We start from the raw sequence: 13,617 nt of genomic DNA, 5'->3' as shown, positions 1-13,617 counted from the left end.
CTTTTCTGCAGTTGCTTGACTATAGTAATGCCATACACATTAAGGGGGATCACACCAACCCATGTGTGTTAGTCTGTTCTCATGCTGATATAAAGAACTGCCTAAGACTGGAAAATTTGTAAAGAAAATAGGTTTAGTTGACTCACAGTTCTGCATAACTGGGGAGGCCTCAGGAAACTTACAATCATGGCAGAAGACACCTCTTCACCAGGTGGCAAGAGAGAGAATGAGTGCAAGTAGGGGAAATGCCAGATTCTTATAAAACCATCAGATCTTCAGAGACTCACTCGGTATCATGAGAACAGCATAGCGAAAACTGTCCCCATGTTCTGATTACCTCTACCTGGTCCTGCCCTTGACACTTGGGGATTATTACAATTCAAGGTGAGATCTGGGTGGGGACACAGAGCCAAGCCATATCACCATGGCCTTACCTGGCATTCAGCATCATAGCTCTAACTAAACATAGTACCATAACCGGACAACCTTGTAAGAGCTAAAATATCAAGGAGGCTGCCTCTTTACTATGATTGTGAGAAAGTCACATTTGAACGTGCTGAGACATTAAACCCCCATATATATAATAGATTTAACACACCAGTTTCACAGATTGGTTGCCAAGATTAAATGAGACTATGCTAGCAAATAATTCATAACTCACGTATTATCCTGATTTAAATCTCTTTGGCCCTTTTATAAAGTCTTTCTTTACTATCAGTTGGTGAACCTAACCAAGGTTTTGCTTCTTAAATTTTTGTGTCTATGGCATCTCTTCGGAACTTGTTTCCTTGAAGATATTTTGTAATCCTCTGCCACCCTCACTCTGTGTCACACACAATACACACTTGGGACACTGCTGTCCATTGATTTTCTCTATTCAACTTTGCCATTGCTGTTAGGAAAGGACCTGCGCTTGTAATTTGTAACTACTGCAACTTTAACTCTGCAGTGGCATCTGGAGAAATGATAATCAGCTGAAGCAGCTTTTCTTTCCCTCCTGACTGTATGACTCAATTCCATGTTGTCATCATTCCCATTAGTTGTCACTCCACATGACTCAAAAGGAAAGATGGAAATGAGTCTCACCCAAGACAACATAAAAGTAAAGATAATATAATAAATCAAGATTTATACTAAAACTACAGAGGAAAAATGGTGATTCCAAGAAACATAGATTAGTTTTTTGGCAATTTATTCCAATTACTTCCTCAGCCTCATCACTAATTTTTAATTCCTTCCAGAAGCTATATTCTGAATGAAAGGGTGGAGGTACCAGGATGGTCTTGTTGAGTGATGGCTGGAGCCTGTTATGATAATGTCACTACTATGTGTTTGTCTTCTGGAATATCCTTTGGAAATTATGATGCCATTAGCCAAGAATCTGCTGGTAATGCAAGAATGTCATGTGTGGGGTAGGTCATCTTGTTTAAATTAGCAACACCCTGACAAAACTAAATTAATGTATGAACAAAATTATTGCCAAGCACGAATATTTCTGGTTAATTTATACTTAATTCATTTAAAATATGTATTATTGAATTTCTTTATTAAATGAACTAAAAATCATCTATCAATTTAAACTTGGAAAGAATACTAACACTCATATACTGTCTTAATTGTTTTCTTTTCCACAGAGTTCTTTAATGTGCAAGGAGAAAATCCAATCTTGCAGTCACAAGTCACATTTTATTTAATTACTTTCAATTTTGCTTCCTTGAACTTTTTAATATTTTATCCATCCAATACCAATTGCTACTTTCCCTTTGATGCTTTCTAAGGATAATGGATCTTTTTTTTAAGTATTATCCTGAGTTTGTGATCCCTTGCTTTGTGCTGTCACTTTTCCCACCATAGTTGTTCTTCTCACAGTGTTTTGGAATGTCTTGTTCTTTCTGTATCCCCTTCTACTAATGAAGAGGAGTGACCATGTTTTATTCCTTTCATATGCTCATTGGCTGGCATAATCCCTACCACTTTTCACCTGAAACTTCCTTTACAAGCTGGAAGGAAAGGAAATAATGCCAGTTATCTGCAGTGCCTAAATTGAGGCAAGAGGTTTGGGATATGATTAAGAACCTTCTACGATATGGGTAGACTACAGCTAAGAGTTTGGAAGAAGGAGCTGTGAAAATCCTAACTAGGACTTGAAAAATATTGTCTTTCTACCTCATGCTGTGGCACTAAGAGAGCTTATGGATAAAAGAGGTGGAAGGAAATAGAATTCTATGGATTTGGGGTAAAGATGGGAAAATAGCCTTTGACTAATTGTACAGTTTACAATGACTCTAATCCTTCAGAATTCACCCCCTCTACACACCCACCTCCTCCCCTGGGGTACCCACATTTGGTTGGGCTACAGTTGATTGAGAGAGGCAGGCAAGGGAAACAAAAGGGATCTAACCCAAGTAGACCAATTAAATTCTCTGTTATAGGAGTTTGAATTTTGGATTCAGAGGCAGCAGTGTTAGTCTCTGCAGTGGGTGAGATGATATAATTTAGGAAGCTCTGGGCATATTGAGAAGCTTCTGCATTAGGAAGCTTCTGCATATTGAGAAGCAGAGAAAGCAGGTAGTCATGGAGAGAAACATAATAAGTTTTGAATGAGAGAAGGGAGGTAGACTGAGACAGCAAACACATTTTGGGATTTTGAAAACTTTCCAGTTCCTTATTTCAGCCCTGTAAGAGGCCTACTACCCTTTTGTTCTACAAGGCATTTATATCATTTCAATAAATTGTCTCTTTTGGATTAAGCTAGCTTAAATTGGTGTCTCCACCAAGAAAAATAGGAAGCATTCAGGGTCCCCACAACTACTGCTGCAGAACTGAAACACTGGAGCCTAATCCTTCTTTACAGTTCTTATCTTCTGTTGGCCCTTTATTCTGCATTCATTGAGCATTCATATAATCACATAATCATGTTATGTGTTTCATAGCATGCTATTTTTGCATTTATGGTTTCTATGACTGTTTTCCAACTGTGTTCTATTGTACTGGTGTTTTCTAGAACATAGAATATCTTGTACACAATTCAAGTTCTTGGAGTTGCTTTTAAGCTCCTTAACTGCTCAAGGGGGCTAAAGTCTATTATCATTATGTTGAGGTCTCCTGTTATCTGTAAGAAGCTCAGGCTTGTGAGAATGATGGAGCAGAAATGAATTTGGAATCACCTTCCAAACCTATGCCTTTCCTCAGAAGGGCCACAAGTTGGGGACAGTCCTTGGTAGGACTGAATCCCAAGATTTTTTGTCTATCTATTGAATAAAAAGAAGTGATAAATCATTACTTTTCAGTAAGGATAAGTACTGAAAATCAGATCCTAGGAGTTAGCACTGAGATGGTTTAAGATTTTTTGTTTTAATTATCTGGAAGAAAAGTAAATTGAGTGATGAGATTATCAGGTTTGCCGATGACACGAAATTCTTCTAACAAGAAGTGACAAGTTGGAACATTATAGACTTCAGGTCTGTAAGTTTTCACATGGCAATACAGTTGGTAAAAAATATCTTTCTCAATTATAAGGCTCTGAGCTCTCACAGCTTAGGAGAGAGATCTAGAAATGTTTTATGCTGAATGGAATGTGGCACTCTTCTCTATTGGGGTTCAAATTTGCTTGTTTTTATGTTAGTAGCTAATCGTACATTCTCACTCTCTGCCAGGCAGTGTGCTAAGTGCCTTAAATACATAAGCCCATTTAATTTATGAAACAAGCAGTAAATCAGGTTCAACAATTACCCCCATTTTATCCAGAAAGGTTAATTAATTCATTTGAGTTCCCATGGCCTGTATGTGTCAGGGGATCCAAAGAGGATAATGAATGAAACTGCACTCATCTAGTCATCATTCAATTAATTTGAGTGCCCACTGGATAATAGACATAGTCTAGATATTTGCAATATGTCTACGAACAAAAGAGAACAAAAAGATCCCTGTCTTTATGTGGCTTATATTTTAATGAGAGGAGACAGAAAACAAATAATAGTTATATTAACATTAATAAAGTATATGACATATTAGAAGGTGATAATTGCTATGGAAAAAGAAAAAATATACATAGCAAGTAAAGAGGAACAAGAGTTTGGGAGGGAGGGAATGTGAGTAGTTATTCTTAAATAGAAAGGTCAGAATAGGTTTCCATGAGAAAGTGATGCGAAAGCAGAGATTTGAAGAAATGAAGGGTAATCCATGTAGGTATCTGGGTGGAAGAGCATTTTGGGCATAAGTGAAAACAGTGCCAAGGCTCTAAGGCAGGAAGGTACCTGGTGTGTTCAAGAAGAAACAAAGATGTGGGGGCAGGGCTGGAAGAAAGTCAGAGAACCAGGGGAGAATGGTTACAGATTGTGGAGCCCCCTGCAGGTTAGTGCAAGGCTTTTCAGTCATACTTTGAGTGAGATGGAGAGATCACTACAAAACCTGTCAACTGTGCTTTTCTGCTTCAGCCATGTTTGTCTAATATTCTGGCAAAGTAAACACAGAGAGAGGACTAGGATGGAAGAAGCTTGCAACACAGAGCAATGGAAAACCTTCTCATCTTTACCCACTGTGTAGTGGGTGTTTCTACCTAAGAAACATTGCCCCTCCACAGTGTCAATAACTAGAATCTGATTTGGATTTATAAAATCATTTTGATATGCAAATAGTGTCTTGAGACTATCACTTTTTATGTCTTTTTGAGAATCACTTCACTTACCTAATAAGATTGGTTTCTTTCCAACACCTAGTTGGGACCTTGTCTCTTTTTTCTTAAATCCCATCATTCATTGACAGTGACTGTTATGGGAGTCATATTGCAGTTCACTGTCTCTGAAGGACAATATTCTGTTAGTTCCATAGAAATAACAATGTGCATAATCATGTTAGGATTACTGTATTTCTTTATAGAAATATCCGAGACTGGGTAATTGATAAAATAATGAGGTTTAATTGGGTCATGGTTCTGCAGGCTGTACAGGAAGCATGGTGGCTTCTGGTTCTGGGGAGGCCTAAGGAAACCTACAATCATGGCAGAAGGCAAAGGAGAAGCAGTCATGTGTTACATGGCTGGAGCAGAAGGAAGTGGGGGGAGGTGCTACACAGTTTTAAACAACCAGATCTCACAAGAACTCACTTACTATCATGAGAACAGTACCAGGAGAGAGTGCTAAACCATTCATGAAAGACCACGCCTGTGATGTAATCTCCTCCTACTAGGTCCATCTCCAACTTTAGAGATTACAATTTGACATGAGATTTGGGTGGGGACATGGATCCAAACCATGTCAATGTCATACTAAATATTTCTAAATAATCTCTTCCTAAATAATCTTAAAAATGCTATGTCAGCAATGATCTGTTTTAAAATAGCTCTAAATATTAAGGCTATAAGTTTAAAAAGACATATAAGATTCAATATGGCAGACAACAAATAAAAAATATAAAAATTAAAAAATAAGTTAAAAAATAAACAATAAACAAATCTTTGTAGCTACTCAATAAGCAGCTATTGAAATTGCTTATGTAATTTTGAATACTATTTTCTCTATTGATTATTGTGCCACTCTTCTCCACGAGTCTCTTGCATTTTTTTCAGGTCTTGTGAACAGGGGCACTTACTATCTTTATTCCAGGGAATCTTGTAAAGGTTGTTTGTAGAGTGAACAGCCTTGGAAAATACAGGGTCTCCCTTGGAGCAAAGAGGGGGTTTGTTTACTCTCTAGTAAAATAAAAATGGTGTCTTCTTCTGGGGCAAAAGTCAGGGAGACTTAAGGCCTATTATAAAATATCTGGGTTCTCTTTTCTCCTGTAACACAACCCATTCTATGTGCAAGTGCCAGGTGACTTGGTGGGAGCTGGGATTTAGGGAAGCAGAAAAAATGCTGATATTCCAGCTATCACTATAGGTAGGAGTAACAAACTTTCCTTTCTTTTTGATTCAGGAGTGTCAGGCCTCTGCCAGCGACTGCAGCAAGTTAACTTGTAAAATCTCAGTAGGGTAAAATTTTGGCCCTTCATACTTCTTAACATTAATTTTCTATGAAAAAAACAACAACAATAACAACATAAGCCTTACTTCATTTCAGAAATATGTTGAAATAAAACACATGTGTTTTATTTATTGTATCCTTAAAAGAAGGTCAAAATTTCTACCAATTAGTGTAGGCAGTTCATTTTCCAGTCAAGTGCTGCCTTATACCACAGTATTCATTGCCACTTTTGGTTCCAAATGATGAAGCTAAGTTAATGGAAGAAGAATGTATTTATTTGTATGTCTAGGAAATACGTTTAGGAAGGATATTGGGATAGCTCCTGTAGGAACCAGGGTTAAAGGACTAGAACTGCATGCTCAACATGCCAGAATCCTCTGCTTCACTCTGGTTCTCCTTCTGTGTTGATATAATGCTCTCCTCCTTTCCATGGCAGAGGAATATTTTCAGTGGCATCCTTAGCTCAGAGAGATGCAATGTGAAAAAGTCCTCGCCTGCCATTGATGGCAGGAGAGGGGCCTTGAGTCAAGGTATGTGGGTGGTCTACGGAAGAGAGAAATGGAAAGGGAATGGATTCTCATCTAGAGAGTCCAGAAGAGAATGACGCCTTGCTAACACTGTGCTTTTAACTTGGTGATCTCCAGTAACCTACGGAATGGTAAAATAATAAACTTGGTATTGTTTTAAGCCACTAAGTTTATGCTAATTTTTAATCGCAGTAATAAACTAATACATCACCCAACTCTACATTCAGTGATATCATGTTGGTATCTTGAGATTGGCCATGGTGGGAGTTTTTACATTGCTGAAATTGAAAAATGCTACAAAACAGAGATCTAGTTTTTCAGAGAGCCAGTTCAACATTTTTTAGCATACCACTGGAAATAATTCCTCTTCACTAAGGTTCCCCAAGCAAAGTTGAGTTGAGTTTAATCACATTAGGAAATCAGCCTATAATTTGGGAGGAAAATCACTGTTCATTAATACAGCAATTTATGATAGTGGTGAGGGTAGCATCTTGTAGGTTGGGAGAGGGAAATGAGTAGAAGGAGAGTGGTTATGGGGCAGAAAAGGGATACTACAATTTTACTTTGTTTTACCCTCCCCAAATTAGCACAATTTAAATGATCTAAACACAGTCTTATGAACTCTTCAATAGCTTATACTAACTGGGAGCAAAATATTCTTGGAAAAACCAAGATACTATGGAACTTACCAGTAAATTTCCCAATAAGATGCTCTGGTCATGTTATGTATTTAATGTTTGGATTTCTTTAAAAATATTCCCACCAAATTGTGTCATCCTTTATTTAATCACCCTTAGTGAGTGGAAATTAAATTCGTTTTGGGGCCATCCACTTCAAATTTGGACAGCTGTCATTACAGGACAGTTTTGTCTTATACTGAGCTTTACTCTGTTTCACTTTAACTTCAGCAATATTCTAAAACTCAGTCCTCTTATCTCTAACCAATCTAAATCCAATCCTTATCCAATCCATAGTCATGATATAGTAGAATGGAAACTTCACCTGTTCAATATATCATACTTCAAATAATAAAGACTCAGTTTCAATGAGCTTTTCTTAGAATGCTCCACCACACTATCAACTTAACAAGGAAGCTCTAAGACAGTGGTGAATTGTGTGGACTCTGGAGCCAGATGACCTGAGTTCAGATTTCAGTTTATCGTTTACTATGTATGTAAGGTTGGGCAAGTTACTCACCTTCCCATTCTTCAATTTCCCCTTTGGGGGAATGGTGATAACAATAGTACCTCCCTAATAAGGTTATAGGAGGATTTCATAAGCTAATGTAGGAGAGAAAGAGCAATATCTTTCCCTCTCCCATTGCAAGGTCTATGGCTGATATACCTATAATAAAACACAGAGTAGAAAGAGAAAGCCATAATAGATTTATTCAACAAAAGTTTCACATAACACAGGAGCCTTCAGAAGTGAAAATCCAAAAACCCAAGGAAAACTGCATTCTTATGCTTAGGTTTGATGAAAATGGACAGTGATGTGGAAGTATGGTTGGACAAAAATGGTATGATTTAATAGTAATAAACTGGTGGAGGAAACCCAGCAAGGCTTGTCTGTTTAGATTCCTCTTGGCCTCCAGGGATAGGGAAGGACCCTTCTGGAATGAGGGTCTTATGACCTACTTTTGGGTGAGATGGGTCAGAGAATTCTCACACAGAAACACTGGGGAAGGTCTGAGTGACCTCATTTCTAAAGCCCTCCCAATCTCCTTTGTGGTAGTGTTTTCTAAGCGCTGACACTAATATCTGAAAAACCTTTAAAGCAGCACCTGTCACATAGTAGTCATTCAATAAATGCTAGTTGTTAAAGAACAGTCAACTACAGTTGCTAAATATTTTCTACATGTGCACTTTGCCACATTTCTATCAACCATAAACTTAAGAGGCTTGGCTCTTGGACCTTACAGTACAACTTCGTATGTATCCCACATAGTTTTTTTGTCTTAATTGACTTAGCCCATGTTTGAACCTATGGAAATCACCTACCCTGTATTTGGACCCTCAGTGTTCTCTTTCCATGTGGTAAATCATCGGTTAACATAGCCATCTCGGTCAAATCAAATTAAATGTGTGTAATCTTTTAAAGCATACATTGGAAGTTACTTTTCTTTTTCAAATCATAGTTACAAGGTTTTTGTTTTCTTTTGTTTTGTGAAAAGCTGGCTGAGTCTGAAAGGATGGTGGTGGTGAGGACTGAATTTCTTTGAATAATAGAGTTAAAACAATTGGAAGTCAGAACAGCACCATAGGAAGGAAGGACTGAGGAACAAAAATGGGAGGAATGCTAAGAGGCTGGTGCATGTAGTGGTGGAAAGGGTGTAGAGAGGCTGAAGGACCTTGAAGAATAGAATGATTGAGAGGGAAGTCATAAACAAAGATGATGGCTAGCAGATAGTAACATTAACGTGAATTTATGGGTACCCACAGAATAATGAAGCTTAAAGATGAGAGACCAGATGTATATACATACACACAAATACATATACACAATGCATACATACACACACATATACAGGGGTGTGTGTGTGTGTGTGTGTGTGTATTTAAACTTTTATTTTAGGTGCGGGGTACATAATAGTAATAATAATAAAAATTTAAAAAAATGCACAAACTTGTGCAGGTTTGTTACATGAGTAAATTGTGTGTCATTGGGGTTTGATGTACAAATTATTTTGTCACCCAGGTAGTGAGCATAGTACCCGATAGGTAATTTTCCATCCTTGCCCTCTTCTCATCCTCCCCTGGAGTCTATTGTTCCCATCTTTGAGTCCGCACACATATATGTATATGTATGTATCCTATGAAGTAGCCAACTGATGAGTGCATCTTTGTCCAACTTTTGACACTTTAGTGAGTGATTGGGATTGGTTTGGGCACTCAAGAGTTTCTGTCATATGACCTACAGGCTTTGCACTCACATGAGAGAAGAAAAAAACCAATTAAATTTTCATCCCTCTCATTTTGTTGTATGAGAAAATTCAAAGTGAACTAGAAAAAGGTAAGTATATAAGACAAGAAATCAAGGGACTTTGCCATAATCTTAAGTGACCTATGATACTTTCATGGCCAATATACACTGAATGTCAACTAGGTGCCAGGCGCTATTCTAAGCTCTTTGGATACAATAATGAACAAAGAAAAGTCCCATTTCTTGAAGAGCTTATATTCTAATAGGAGAGAGATAGAAAAAAATCAATAAGCATAATAAATTATATGCTTAGAGAGATAATAGAGCCTTGGAAAAGAAAAAATTGAGAAGAGGGTAAAGAGAAATGAGAGTGCTGATAGTGGAAGTGGTTTGGTGGCAATATGAAATAGGGAGGTTTGTGTAGGCTTCACTGAGAAGAAGACATTTGTGCAGTAACTTGAAGGGGATGATGAATCAGTACTTTGGATATCTGTCAGAAGAATGCTCCAGGAGAAGGGATCACCTGATCAAACACCTTAAGGTGTTTATTCCTGAAGGAATAAAAGAAAGATGCCATTTATCCTCTGAATTCTAGCAATGGTTTTCAACTGGATTCCAACCTGGGGGTTCCTTGGAGGCACATCAGGGTTATTGTTGTAGGTGATACTAGGACCAGTGGGATAAGCTCTGGTCTTCTTTGCCTCTGCTAAAACCAAAAAAGCTTAGTTTTTATTCACTTTGTATATTAGGCTTCTGTGTGTGATGCAACTTAAAGGGAGAGTTTCAATTGCCCAAAAAAAAAAAAAAAAAAAAAAAGGTTTTCAAACCACCATACTAAATGTTTTGTCCCAGCTGTAATATTCTAGTTTTCTTCAGAGAAAGCATGACTGATTCTATATGTAGTGGGAATTATGATACACTGGAGCAACCATGTAATATTATCTTACTCTGTTATTAGTGATTCAGCATGGTCCTGAAATGTGAGAGACTTGTCAAGAGAAAGTCTGTTTTAGAAGCATACAGAGCTTTGCTTAAAATCAGTTGTTAGGGCTCCACATGAGTGTAAACTCTGTATAATGTTTTCAAGGGGATCAAAATATTTGGATGAGAAATTCTGGGGAATGTTTTATTAAGTTAATACTACTTGAAGAATATTAAAAATATTTAAAATGGTGTTTATGGAAACATTTTAAATATTTTGGGTTAAAAGAGAAATTTCAAAAAACTCAGCTTTATGGAAGTACAACTTACATTTAGTAAAATGCACTCATTTAAAGCATTTGAAGTCCAATAAGTTTTTGCAAATGTATATATCTATGCAAGTACTATTACAGTAAAGATATAGAATATTTTCATCATCTCAAAAAGTTTGTTTTCCCTCTTTTTTCATATTCTAAATTACTACAAGATTATTAAAGATAAAATAATTTAAAAATTTTTATTATGGCGTGAAAAAAATAGATTGTTAGGAATTTCTTATTGTGAGAAATTTGAATCATTAGCATGAGTTTTCAAGGTTGCTGTTAAACTTACAGGAACTCTTTCAAGAAATAAATTAATGACTTTTTTCCTGAGGCATTTTAATTCTGTTTAATTGTGGAAAAGGAGTAGAGATAAAAATTTTTAGAGGATTTTTTCAGAGAAGTGTATTTTATGAATTGTAAAATTCTTCCCAAAAGTTCTTGTTAAGAACAGTGCTTATCAATTAGTTGATACTTTTTTAATATTTAAAATTCTTTTCATGCCTGTAATCCCAGCACTTTGGGAGGCTGAGGTGGGCAGATCACAAGGTCAGGAGATAGAGACCATCCTGGCTAACACGGTGAAACCTCGTCTCTACTAAAAAAATAAAAAAAATTAGCCGGGCATGGTGGTGGGTGCCTGCAGTCCCACCCTACTCAGGAGGCTGAGGCAGGAGAATGGCGTGAACCCGGGAGGTGGAGCTTGCAGTGGCGCCACTACACTCCAGCCTGGGTGACAGAGCGAAACTCTGTCTCAAAAAAAAAAAAATAATAATAATAGTAAAAATAAAAAAAATTAAAAAAATTTAAAAATTTAAATTTCAACTTTTATTTTAGATACAGGAAGTACCTGTGCAGATTTGTTATATGGGTATATTGCACCCAGGTAGTGAGCATAGGACTCAATGGGTAGTTTTTCATGTCAACTCCCTCCTCCATCTAGTAGTCTCCAGTGTCTACTGTTGCCATTTTATGTTCATGAGTAGCCAATCTTTAGCTCCCACTTATGAGAAAGAACATGTGGTATTTGGTTTTCTGTTCCTGTGTTAATTTGCTTAGGATACTGTTCCTGCATTAATTTGCTTAGGATAATGGCCTCCAGCTCCATCCATGTTGCTTCAAAGGACATGACTGCATTCTTTTTATGGCTGTGTAGTATTCCATGGTGTATATGGGCCATATTTTTTTTATTATTATTATACTTTAAGTTCTGGGTTACATGTGCAGAACCTGCAGTTTTGTTACATAGGTATACAGTACCATTGTGGTTGGCTGTACCCATCAACCTATCACCTACATTAGATATTTCTTCTAATGTTATCCCTCCCCTAACCCCCCAACCCCTGCAGGCCCCGGTGTGAGATGTTCCCCTCCCTGTGTATGGGCCATATTTTTTTTTTATCCAGTCCACCCCTTGATAAGCACCTAGGTTGATTCCATGTCCTGGCTAATGTGAATAGTGTAGCAATGAACACAGCAGTGCATAAGTCTTTTTGGTATAATGATATATTTTTCTTTGGGTATATAGCCAGTAATGAAATTTCTGAGTTGAATGGTAGTTCTGTTTTAAGTTCTTTGAGAAATCTTCAAGCTGCTTTCCACAGTGGCTGAACTAATTTACATTCCCACGAACAGTGTACAAGCATTCCCTTTTCTCTGCAGCCTTGCTGGCATCTGTTGTTTTTGACTCTTTAATAATAGTCATTCTGACTGGTGTAAGATGGTATCTCATTGTGATCTTGATTTGCATTTCTCTGATGATTAGTAATGTTGATTTTTTTAATTGTATTGACTGCTTGTATATCTTCTTTTGAGAAGTATCTGTTCTGTTCATGTCCTTTGCTGCCCTCACTCCTTTTTTTTTTTTTTTTTTTTTTTGAGACAGGGTTTTGCTGTGTCACCCAAGCTAGAATGCAGAGGCACAATCTTGGCTCACTGCAACCTCTGCCTTCTGGGCTTGAGTGATCCTCCTACCTCAGCCTCCTGAGTAGCTGGGACTACAGGCACATGCCATCACACCTGGATGATTTTTGTATGTTTTATAGAGACACAGTTTCACCATATTGCCCAGGCTGGTTTCTAACTCCTGGTCTTAAGTAATCCATCTGTGTTGGCCTCCCAAAGAGCTGGGATTACAGGCATGAACCACTGTGCCTGGCCTCTTTGCCCATTTTTTAATTCGGTTGTTTTTTGCTTGTTGATTTGTTTATGTTCCTTGTATACTTTTGGATGTTAGATCTTTGTCAAATGCATAGTTTGCAAATATTTTCTCCCATTCTGTAGGCTGTTTACTGTGTTGATAGTTTCTTTTGTTGTGCAGAAACTTTTTAATTTCATTAGGTACTAGTCAATTTTCATTTTTATTGCAATTGCTTTTGGGAATTTAGCCAAAAATTATTTGCCAAAGCCAATGTCAAGAAGGATATTTTCTAGGTTTTCTTCTAGGATTTTTATAATTTGAGGTCTTACATTTACCTTCATCTTAAGTTGATTTTTGTATATGATGGAAGGTAAGGGCCAAGTTTCATTCTTCAGCATATGGCTATCCAGTTTTTCCAGCACCATTTATTGAAGAAGGAGTCCTTTCTCCATTGTTTGTTTTTGTTGGCCTTGTCAAAGATCAGACGGTCTTAGGTGTACTGCTTTATTTTTGAGCTGTCTATTCTGTTTTATTGGTCTATGTGTCTATTTTTGTACCAATACTATGCTGTTTTGGTTACTGTAGCCCTGTAGTATAGTTTGAAGTCAGGTAACGTGATGCCTCCAGCTTTATTCTTTTTGCTTAAGATTGCTTGGCTTTTTGGGCTCTTTTTTCATTCTACATGAATTTTAGTATAGTTTTTCTAATTCTGTGAAGAATGATCTTGGTAGTTTGATAGGAATAGCATTGAGTTTATAAATTATTTTGGGGATTATAGCCATTTTATTGATATTGATTCTTCCAATTCATGAGAATATTATTCCATT

The sequence above is a fragment of the Symphalangus syndactylus genome, chromosome 4 (assembly GCF_028878055.3).
Source record: "Symphalangus syndactylus isolate Jambi chromosome 4, NHGRI_mSymSyn1-v2.1_pri, whole genome shotgun sequence".
NCBI classification, from domain to species: domain Eukaryota; kingdom Metazoa; phylum Chordata; class Mammalia; order Primates; family Hylobatidae; genus Symphalangus; species Symphalangus syndactylus.
This window is presented reverse-complemented; position numbering follows the sequence as displayed.